The sequence below is a fragment of the Carlito syrichta genome, unplaced genomic scaffold (assembly GCF_000164805.1).
Source record: "Carlito syrichta isolate Samal-C Ts95f unplaced genomic scaffold, Tarsius_syrichta-2.0.1 Scaffold303456, whole genome shotgun sequence".
NCBI classification, from domain to species: domain Eukaryota; kingdom Metazoa; phylum Chordata; class Mammalia; order Primates; family Tarsiidae; genus Carlito; species Carlito syrichta.
In genome coordinates, this window is record NW_007247552.1 from 15,081 (window position 1) to 27,381 (window position 12,301).

Genomic DNA, 12,301 nt, shown 5'->3' on the forward strand with positions numbered 1-12,301 from the left:
ATTATAGACTCTAGTTCCATTCAGGTTGCTGCAAAATTCATGATTTTGTTCTTTTTTATGCCTGCGTAGTATTCCATCGCGTATATGTACTACATTTTTTTAATCCAGTCCTCTTTTGATGGACAGCATGGTTGGTTCCAGGTTCTTGCTATTGTGAACAATGCTGCGATAAACATACGTGTGCAGGTATCTTTTTTTATAGAGTTACTTGAGTTCTTCAGAGTATACTCCCAGTCGGGGGATGGTGGGGTCATATGGGAGGTCAATATTTAGAGCTTTTAGGAATCGCCATACTGTTTTCCACAGAGGTTGTACTAGTTTGCACTCCCACCAACAGTGTAGAAGTGTTCTCTTTTCACCACACCCTCTCCAACAACTGTTATTTTTTGAGTTATTGATAATTGCCATTCTGACTGGCGTTAGGTGGTATCTCAGTGGTTTTGATTTGCATCTCCCTGATGATTAGTGAGGTTGAGCATTTTTTCATGTGTCTGTTGGCTGCTTGGATGTCTGCCTTTGAGAAGTATCTGTTCATATCTTTTGCCCGTTTTAAAATGGGGTTGTTTGTTCTGAAGAATAATATGCTGAGTGAAATAAACTAGGTACAGAAAGACAAATATCACATAATCTCACTTATGTATGTTATCTAAAAAAACATAACCTCATAGAAGCAGAGTAGAATGGTGGTTATCAGAGGCTGGAAGAGGGGGGGACTGGGGAGATTTTGATCAAAGTATATAAGTTGCAATAGACAAGAGAAATAAATTATCATTTTTAAGGTGATGGATATGCAAATTGGCTTAATTCAATCATTCCATGCTTTCCATATATTTTTATACCATAATATTGCCGGGTACAGCATTATTATATATAATTATAATTTGTCCAAAAAAGATAAAATGAGTCACTTAACTTATTTGCTAGGTCCTAAAATATTTTTAGGAAGAAAAATCACTGTAAATTGAAAAATATGATGTAATAAGAGTTTCCATAGCCTTAAAAATAAAACAGACTAAGAATCAGTAAATAGAGAATCCTCTCAGATAACTTTTTAGGCTTTTGCTATTCTACCTGAATATCTCAAAAATTAACAAATGAACTGAGCCTTATTTTCTTTTACAGCTGCAAAGTGGTGTTTATAAAGAGTGAAATTACTTGAGATGCATAACAACAAAACAGCATTTCTGACAACCCCAATCTTCAGGGTCAAGAAAAGTGATGCACAAGTGTGTAAAAAAATGTTTCAATAATGTTGTGGGGAAAAGAAAAAGTCACTTGATACTCACACCATAATCCACAATGGATTCCAGTTTTCCAAATAATACATCTTGTAGATGACTCTCCAGCTGGGGTTCATGGCATACAATGCCAGGCAATTCCACTTCTTAGCATGTATTGCACTAGAATTCATGGCTTACCCAGGACTTTAAGTTTCATCTGGTGTGAAATACTTGAACTAGCCTATAAACATTAGGATTATATAGCACTCTTCAGTTTGAAACAATTGTATTTTTCTATTATTCTAGATTCAAGGAGTACATGTACAGGCTTGTTTATATAGGTATATTGTGTGACAGTGAGATTAACACTTCTTGAACTTATATACCTAATCATAGGTAACTATAGCGTTCAGCCCAAAGCAAAAGTCAAAACTACCAAATGGCGGAGTTCTTGTCTTTAAGTGTTAAAATTTTCTAAATCTTAGTCTGATCCTCCAATAATTGAAAAGAGACGCTATGCCTAAAAGTACTCAGTTCAAATCCTGATTCTGCTATTTAGTAGCTGTGTGACCTGGGAAAGTTACTTATTCTCTTTCTGCTTCAGCTTTTCATTAGTAAAATGAGGATAATAATGGTATCTACATCAAAGAGTGGTAGTAAAGAGAAAATTAGTTAATATCCCAGAGCATATATAATGACGTCATGTACATATTCAGAGATTAATATATATCAACTATTATTATTAACAGAATATCATCACAAAATATTTTTTAAAGGAACAAAGTAAGGGAGATATTGCAAAGCAAGTTTTGTGGGGTATGGACCACAAGAAAACAATGATGAAAGCAATAACAAAAATTATGAGTCATTAAGATAAGACTATAAGAAGATAACTGGAAGAACAAAACTACTGAAATATATGAGATGGAAGGGCAACTTTCTGTTCTGGAAAATAAATTGAACATATGTCCTTATCTTCTCTTCCTCTCAAAATATTCTTGAAATGCCAGAAAGACTGAAGAAAAAGAATGAACCTGTAACAACACTGAAATTGGGAAAGGAACCATTAGTATACCTGAAACTTTGAAGAATATCTATAAGACAGAACAGATGGAATTCTATTGAGGAATAAATCAAAATGATGGACAGCATAGCAATAGACTATTGAAAGGAAGTCATTTTTCCTAGAAGAACATAAGAGAAGCTTCAAGTTTAGAGAGGCTTCAAGTTTAGAGTTGGCAGATACAGAGGGAGGAAGTGACACATGGTACAATAATCACAATGATTAATAGAAGTACTGTATATGGAAAAGCTAGGCTTGATCACCTATCCTACAAAACATTTAAAGAGAAACTGACAACAGCAGACATAGCTAAGAAAAGTTAGAGAGCTCTCAAAATAAATCTCCAGATACCTGGAGATAGAAGGCACTATAATGGATGTTCATACTCTAGAATTAATTCCCCCCTTACTTTTGCATTGTGTTGGGTGTGGCTTTATGCTCTGCTCTTTATTTTAAAATAAAGAATTTTGTTTTCCTGGTTTTTCCACTTACTTAAGGCTTTTCTCTGCCTTCTAGTTACGGAAAACATTTAATGGAAAAACAGACCTGCACAGTGACCCAAAACTTTTATCTCATGCTAGATCTACAATCAAATCTTTCATTCATACATATGAATGATAACTGAAAGTTGGAGATATTGCAAGAAAACCATGAGCTGGAAAAAATAAAAAGAATAAAGGACTGAGGAGAGATGAAATAATTCTGAGAAAAATAAAATTAAGGGAAAAGCTCAAATTGTAAAAAAAGATATTTGATAAAATGTGCATCCATAAAGTAAAACAGACTGTCATTATTAAACACAAAGATATTAATACGAAAGGAAGGAAGTGAGGAAGAAAGAGAAAGTGAGGGAGGAAGGGAAGAGCTGAATGTGAGAAAAAAGACAAGAGAAGAAAGAAGAAAATAAAGAATAATGCAGAGTTCTTACAAAGTAAAACTAAAAATGCCAATTTTAAAATTTTATGTAAAACTAGAAGAATAAGTAAAGGACAGCTACAAGTATAAAAAAGTACAAGACACAAAGAGATTTAAAAGAACATAATTGTGAGGGATATAAAGGATTAGTCAAGCAGGTCCAGCATTCTTCTAACAGAAGATTTAAGAAGAGAAAACAGAAAAAATCAGAAGGAAAGAGGTAGCAGAAAAGAGACAGGGAAGAATCATTAAAAGATTTCAAAATGAGGTACTAGAAGATCCAAGATGGCCACCATGGAGCAGCAGACTGGCACCACTCTCACTGAACAAGTAGAGAGCAGGGACCAAGCTGACAATAAACGAAGAAACCCTGAACACTTTTGGATGGGTGAAGCACCCTGCACCCAAAAAAGGTCTCTTGGCACACGTAGAGACCAGAAAACAATGGTAGATGCAGAAGTCCTAGAGTCCTGTGCCCCACCATGCACCCAGCTCATGCATGAACTGAAGCCCTGCCTAGCAAACAAGAGTGGGTGAGTGTACCTAAGATGCTTTGGATTCATTTACCCCCTCCCAGTCATGCATAAGTTGGTCTCACACAGGAGAAGTCCTGGTCAGGGCACAGCGGTAGGAAACTGGACCCCAAGCAGAACCTGGGGAGAAAAAATCCGTGCTGGGTCAGCAGCTATGAATGTAGTTCTGGCTGACTTCCAAGCAGAGAAAACCTACCAGCAGAGTGAACATCGTTGGTGCCTTGCTTATCTTTCCAGCTAGGTCAGGAAGAGTCACCTTCAAGACCTGCATGCTACAAGTTGGATACCCTCCTCTTTCCCCCATGGCAGGGAAATTACTTTTCTTTCTTTCTTTCTTTCTTTCTTTCTTTCTTTCTTTCTTTCTTTCTTTCTTTCTTTCTTTCTTTCTTTCTTTTCCTGAATTTTGTTTTTTATTGGTGTGCAGGACATAGGATGGGAAATTGTCACCTTATGGTATGCATTCCTCCCAGGGAATGTCCATTCTAATCTTCCTGGGGTTGTTTGTGGAATTTTTTCTTCTTCTTAGAGCTGCTCTTGCTGCCAGTAGCTTCTTCTGGTCCACTGCTGACTGGCTCTTCCTTGGAAGAGAATTTCTACTTTTTCTTGGAGACACTCCTGTTGCCTACCTCTTCAGGATCACTAGCTATTTCTTCCTTGAGTGAGGATTTCTTCCTCTTGGGAAGACTTGTGCTGCCAGTTGTGCTTTCAAGATGATTATTAACCAATTCCTCCTTGGAAAAAGATTTCTTTTTCTTGAGTTTGGAGAAAAAGAAAGATGAATTTCCATTCCATTCTCCTGAGGAGCCTCCTGAGGCTTTTGTTTTCTCTTCTTTTTGGGTTTTTCAGCAATCTCCTCACATTCCTCTGGAGTACTACTGCTGTTTCCTGGAGATCCAAGGGCAAACGCAGTCAGTCATTTCTTTTCCTTCTTCAAGTGTTTCTTCTCTGGTTTCTCCAGCTTCCTAGTAACCTCAGTAATAGCTTCCTCTACCTGAACCATTGCTTCCTTCATGACACCCAAATTCTTTCATGGAATCTCCCCAGTCTCATAGAAGTACAGCTGCTCCTCAACTCATTCTCAAAGCCTCTCCCCAAATACACTTGTGGGCACCTCAGAGAAGCAATCGGTTCATGAGGCAATACTGCATTTATTTGCCCGGTATCAGGAGATGTGGTCTGTGTTCTTGGCAGCTGCTTGACCAATGAAGGTGGAGTGGAAAATGAGTCCATATTTTGGTGTGTTACCACTTGTCTTCAGGGATCTGGAGAGTTGGTCACTTTGCTGGGCCCTGGGAATCACTCAGACACCAGGACTGGTCATCGAAATTACTGTATATTCAAGAGCAGAGTGTGGACTTGAACAGAAAGGGAGCAACATGAAAGACACTTGATGACTTTCTTGGTGGGACAGTTTCAGGGCTACAAACAGCAGACAGCAAATTGGGGAAGTGCTGGCAACAGTGGTTGCTGCCTCCCTCCCTCTCTCACTGAGTGACCTATATTGAACCATAGAAAGGGCCCTAGTCAGTGAGTAGCTTCAGAACAATAATACCAAAAGGAATAACAGAGAGGGAAGAGAGGTTTGCCACAAATGAGGAAAAATTCATGAAAAAATACAGGTAACCTAGAGTACTAAAAAGGCAGCACCTGAAAAATCAGCTATCAGAGGGAAAACAATGGAAACTTCCCAAACAATCTGCTCCACATGAAAGTCACAGAAATCAGAGTTTGGATGACTAAAATGACCAGAGAGAACCAAGAGAAACTATAAGTGAAACTCGCTGAAGATGAACAGGAAGTGACAGCAGAGTTGGCCAATTTCTGAAAAGCTTATTCTGAAATAATGGAAATAAAGAACTCCATCCTGGGAATCATAAACAAAGTAACAAGACAGGGAGCAAGATCAACTAAGCAGAGGTAATAATCGTAGAGCTTCAAGACCAAAATATGGAATTAACCCAGTCTGTCAAAAACATAGGGAAGAAAAAGCTCAGAGAGATGGAGCAAAGTCTCTGAGAGATGTGGGACCAGGTCAAGAAGCTAAATCCATGCCTGATTGGTATCCCTGAATCAGAAAGGGAAGCTGAGAACACCATGGAACAAACATTTCATGAGACCATCCAAGAAAACTTCCCACATCTTGTTAGAGTCAACCTTTCAAGCACAAGAGATTCAGAGAACCCCTGCAAGGTATCACATGAGAAGACCAATCCCAAGGCACATAGTAATCTACTTCTATAAAGTAAGCATGAAAGAGAAAAATCTTAAAGTCAGCAAGAAAGAAAGGTCAGACTACATACTGGGGAAGACTCATCAGAGTTATCTGCAGAAACACAAGCCAGAAGGTACTGGAGTACAATCTTTAATATTCTTAAAGATAAGCAATTGAAGCCAAGAATTTCTTACCTTGCCAAGTTATGCTTCATCAGTGAGGGAGAATTAAAATCCTTGCCACACATTCAATCTGTAAGAGAATATGCCACCTCTAGACCAGTCCTTTAGGAGACACTTAAGAAGTTCTTGAACATAGAAAAAGAAAGAACAGTCCTAACCGTCACAAAAGTATAGGCAAGCAGTCAGCAGAGCATACAGAACACTCACAAAAATGAAAATACACACATATATAAATGCAAAAGGAAAAAAACCAAACTTTTAAGAACCATATGACACAGATAAACTCCCACATTTCAATAATAAATTTAGAAGCGAGTGAACTAAACGTGCCACTAAAGAGACACAGAGTGGCAAACTGGAAATAAAGAATAATGATCTAACATTCTGCTGCCTCCAGAAAACTCATCTCACTGCAAAGAAACCCACAGGCTCAGAGTTGGGGGCTGGAAAATGGTCTTTAAGGCAAATAGAAAACAGAAGAAAGCAGGAGTGTCTCTTTAGATATCAGACAAAGCCAACTTCAAACCATCAAATGTTTAAAAGGACACAGAAGGACACTATATAATGATAAACGGCTCAATCCACCAGCAAGAAATATCTATCCTAAACATATATGCACCAAACACAAGAGTGCCAGGTTTTATAAAACTACTAAGTAAACTAAGAGAGGACATTGACTTTCACATGATCATAGTTGGAGACCTAAATGTCCTACTAACAGCTTCAGATAGATCATTGAGGAAAAAAAATCGACAAGGAGATCTGAAACCTTAACTTGACATTTAATCAAATGGATTTAAAAGACAACTACAGAACACTCCACCTTCATCTACAGAGTATACATTCTACTCACAAGCACATGGAACATACTCCAAGATCCATCACATTCTCAGACATAAATTAAGAAGGAACAAATTTTAAAAGATTGAAATAATACCATGCATCTTCTCAGATAATAGTGGAATATAAATAAATATCACAATCAATAAGATCTCTCGAAAGACACAAAGACATGAATACTAAACCAAATGCTATAGAACAACTTCTGGATCAACGTGGAAATCAAGAGAAATAAAAAGATTCCTGGAAACAAATGTAAATAAAGACACATCTTATCAGAATATGAAAGCAGTGTTAAGAGAAAAATTCATAGCATTGCATGCACACATCAAGAAAACAGAAAGATCACAAGTATCAGCCTAACATCACACCTAAGGGAGGAGGAAGCAAGATTGTTTAAATACTAACTTCAGTAGAAAAATCCAGATCACCAAGATAAAATCACAATTGCAGAATATAGAAGACAAAAATACCATAGAAAAGATCAACAAGACAAAAGCTGATTCTTTGAAAGAATAAATAAGATGAACAGAACTATGACCAGACTGACTCAAAAGCAAAAAAAAAAAAAAAAAAAAAGAGAGAGAGAGAGAGAAAGTCCAAATAAACAAAATTAGAAACATAATAGGCAAAGTCACAACTGGTCCTGAAGAAATTCAAAAGATTATGAGATTACTACAAACACTTGTATACAAATAAGCTCAAAAATCTAAAGGAAATGGAAGACTTTCTGACATCACACAACCCTTCAAGGTTGAAACAAGAAAAAATTGAAACTCTAAACAGGTCAATAGCAACCCAGAAAATTGACTCAGTCTTATGAAATCTCCCTGCCAAAAAAAGCTTGGAACCAGATGGCTTCCCAATTGAATACTGGAAGATATACAAAGAGAAGCTGATACCAATTTTATTGAAAGTATTCCAGGCAATTGAAAACAATGGAATTCTCTCCAAATCATTTTATGAAGCTGACATCATACTGATACCAAACCCTGGCAAAAGGCCTAGTAAGGACAGAGAAGTACAGGCCAATATCTTTGATGAACATAGTGGCAAAAATTCTCAACAGGATTCTAGCAAATCATATCCAACAACACATCTCAAGGATCATCCACAATGACTAGGTGGGCTTCAATCGTGTGATGCAGGGCTTGTTCAAAACTTACAATACCATAAATGTAAATCAGCACACTAAAAAATATAAAGCCGAAAACCACATGATTATCTCATTAGATGCAGAAAACGCATTGAACAAAATCCAGCATCCCTTCTTGATAAAAACCCTTGAGCACCTAGGTACAAAGGAAACAATCTTCAAAACAGTAAGAGTCATCTATGATAACCCCACAGTCAACTTTTTGCTCCATGGGTAGAAGCTGGAAGCATTCCCCCTAAGAACGTGGACAAGGATGCCCCCGCTCACGCCTCCTGTTCAACATTGTGGTGGAATTCCTAACCAGAGCAATCGGGCAAGAAAAGGAAATCAGGGATATCCAAATAGGAAAAGAGGAAGTTAAGCTACCCTTCTTTGTGGACAATACGATTCTATACCTTGAAAATTCTAGGCAGTCTATCAAAAGCCTCCATGAACTGATAAAGGACATTGGTAAAGTTTTAGGTTACAAAATCCGATGTGCAAGACAGTTGAATTTCTATACACCAGCAACAAGCAGACAGAGATCCAAATAAAAAGTATAATACCATTCACAATAGCCCCCAAAATGAAATACCTTGGCAACCACCTAACCAAAGAAGTGAAAGATTGTTACAATGAGAACTACAAAACACTGCTCAAAGAAATCAAGGATGACACAAACAAATGGAAAACATTCCTTGCTCATGGATTGGAAGAGACAATATTGTCAAGATGTCCATTCTACCCAACAGCAATCTACAGATTCAATGCAATATCCCTCAAATTACCAGCACCATTATTTTCAGACCTGAAAACAATACAGAAATTCATATGGAAAAAGAGAAGAGCGTGAATAGCCAAAACAATCTTCAGCAAAAGGAACAAAGTGGGAGGTATCACACTTCTCGTCTTTGAAGTTCATTGCAAGGCTATAGTAAACGAAACAGCCTGGTATTGGTATAGAAATAGGCACATAGACTAATGGAACAGGACAGAGATTCTGAAAGCAAAAATACAGTCTCTCAACCAACTTATATTCTACAAAGCTACCAATAACAATCACTGGGGAAAGAAGACCATATTTAGCAAATGGTACTGGGAAAACTGGCTGACCACATGCAGAAAAACTGGACCCCTACTTATCACCATATACAAAAATCAACTCAAAATGAAACAAAGGCCTAAATGTAAAACCTCAAGCTATAAGCATCTTAGAAGAAAACTTAGGATACACCTTTATGCACATTGGAGTAGGCAACAAATTCTAGACCAAGTCCCCAAAAGTGAATGTCATAAAAGCTAAAAATAGACAAGCGAGACCTCATCAAACTGAAAAGCTTTTGCACAGCAAAATAAATCATGAAGAGAGTAGAGACAGCTCACAGAATGGGAAAAAATATTTTCAAATTATGCATCTGAAAAAGGTCTAACATCCAGGATCTACAAGAAACTCAAACGAAGTGAAAGGAACAAAACAAACAATGCCACTAAAAAGTAGGCAAGGGAATGAATAGACACTTCTCAAAAGACATGTGAGCATCCAATAGACACATGAAATATCTCAGCCTCACTGATCATCAGAAAAATGCAAATCAAAACTACAATGAGATACCACCTAATTCTGGTAAAGATAGCTATCATTAATAAGTCAAAAAACAACAAATGCTCTATGGATGGGGAGGAAAGGAATCACTTCCACATTATTGATAGAAGTGCAAACTAGTTCAACCTCTATGGAAAGCAGTGCAGAGATTCCTACAAAAACTAAAAATTGACCTTGCATACTATCCAGCAATCCCTTTCCTGGGAATATACCCATAGGAACGTAAATTTGTTCTACTAAAAAGACACCTGCACATGCATGTTTATTGCCACACTATTCACAATAGCAAAAACATGGAACCAACTCTACTGCCCATCAAAATTGAACCGAGTAAGAAAATGTGGTACGTATATATGATGAAGTATAATGCAGCCATGAAGAAAAACAACATCATGAACTTCACAGCAAATTGGATTGAGTTAAAGACCATCACATTAAGTGAATTATCACAGACACAAAGCTATGAATACCACATGTTCTCACTTGTAAGTGGGCCTTGAACATTAGTCACATTAGCACAAGGGAAAGAATAGCAGTCACAGGGCACTACTAGGAGAGGAAGGGGATGAAGGAGAGTAAAGGGCGTGTAACAACACAAAGTGTACCTGGTGCTACACCAAGGGGAGTGAGGGCCAGTTAGAAGCACAGACTTCATACGCATGCAGCCCATTTATGTAGTTAATTCTCACTTGTACCCCACATTCCCATAATAAAATAAAATAAATAATAAAATAGATTTCAAAATGGAAGTCCAACTAAAGTCAAGTAGGTTGAATAACTGAAAAAAATCCCCAAGCTCGGATTTTATTTCAATAGCTTGCAGAATATGATAACAGCAGAAATAAGGGAACCATAAAAGAACCCTGAGAGACTGAACACATTACTTACAAAATATAGCATCAGACTTCTCATCAGAAACACAAAATAATTCCAAATGATGGAGTAGTACAGGAGACACTGAGGAGGTGATTTAAAAGCTAGCAGCAATACATGACTTGGAGGTTTTTTCTTAGCCTGAGAGTTCATGATTCACAAATCTTACATCAACAAATGGCACTGAATAACACCATTACCTAGACAAAGTAAATTTTATTAAAAGTTTTTTGGTTATGGGTTAGAAAGTACTCGTACTTCCCCAAAATTGCCTTTCCTCAGGCAGTACCCAAGGATATGGGCTGTTTCTCACTTAACAAAATAGTAGTTTTAAAACTATGACAGCACTCAACTCTGTCAAGAAACAACCAAGCTGACAATGCATCTCATTAGTGGGGATATAATATAGAATACTTGCTAGAAAGTCATCCAAGAATGTATTATAAGAGATTTTAAAGTATATGCTATCTGATGCAGTGATCCCCCTTCTGAAAAACTGTCTGTGTAGTATTGAAAAATGTCTGCTACCATTTATGTATTCATCTCTACATTACTTAGATTAACAAAAATATACCAAAATAGCATAAGTAAATTCCCAACAATCAATATGAATTGTCAAGTAAATAATGATGACTGTATCCAATAGCATATTATACAACAAATTAGTAGTCACTATTATAGTAAAAAGTATGTACAAAATGAAAGCCAAAGTCTCAAGCTCTATTAAAAAATGAGAAATGGTTGCTTAGTAGCAAAAATTCTAGGATGTGGCCAAAATGGAATCAAGAGATACATTTATAGACCTGAAAATAATTAAGCATACAATTCAAGTTTAAAGAAAAGTATAATTTACCAAAAAAAATCACTATTATGATTTAGAAAATACAGAAATGGAAAATTAATCCAAGAATCAATTTATTATTATGAAACAACTGCTGACACCTATAATCAAGAAAAAGTAAAGTTACAATTATAAATGAAGAAAGGATTATAATTGCATAAAGGAAATTTAAAAAACAGACTATTAGTCACAACTGTTGAATAACAAATTTTACATGCTCAATCAAAAATTTCTCCTAAAATAAAAACAAATCTTAACATTTAATCAAAGTAGGTAAAATTTTTCGTAGAATAATCAACAAAGCAGAAAACTGAATAGTTTTTTTTTGTTTTGTTTTGTTTTGTTTTGTTTTGTCTTTTTTTGAGTTGGAGTCTCACTCTGTCGCCCAGACTGGAGTGCAGTGGCCGCTCCCGGTCACCGCAGCCTCGACCTGCTGGGCTCCGGCGATCCTTCCGCCTCAGCCTTCCATGTAGCTGGAACTACAGGCGCATGCTACCACGCCCGGCTGATTTTTTGATTTATTGTAGAGATGAGGTCTCGCCTGCCCAGGCGGGTCTCGAACCCACGGGCTCAGGCAATCCACTCACCTCAGCCTCCCAAAGGCGCAGGATTACAGGCTGAGCCACCGAGCCCGGCTTCTGAATAGTTTTAACAGAATAATTCTCTAAAACATTATCTAGAGACAGATAATTTTATAATGAAAATGTAAATTTTTAGGGTATCTGCTACATTAATTTTCCTAGAGAAGGGACAAAGATGAAATATTAGCCAATTCATTCCAGGATGCTGAAATTGTCCTATTAATTTAAAAAAACTCAAAAAGATACCATATAGAAAAACTATAGACTTAGTTTAACCTAACTTACTTTTTTTTTTTTTTTTGA

General features: G+C 36.9%; 1 protein-coding gene across 1 annotated transcript in view; it reads right to left on the bottom strand.

Annotated features, from left to right (window-relative positions):
• The window catches only part of CFAP47 (cilia and flagella associated protein 47), a gene marked incomplete at its 3' end in the record, with an annotated part of 181,213 nt that overhangs the window by 9,962 nt on the left and 158,950 nt on the right, over positions 1-12,301 (bottom strand). The gene's annotated exons all lie outside the window — the stretch shown is intronic.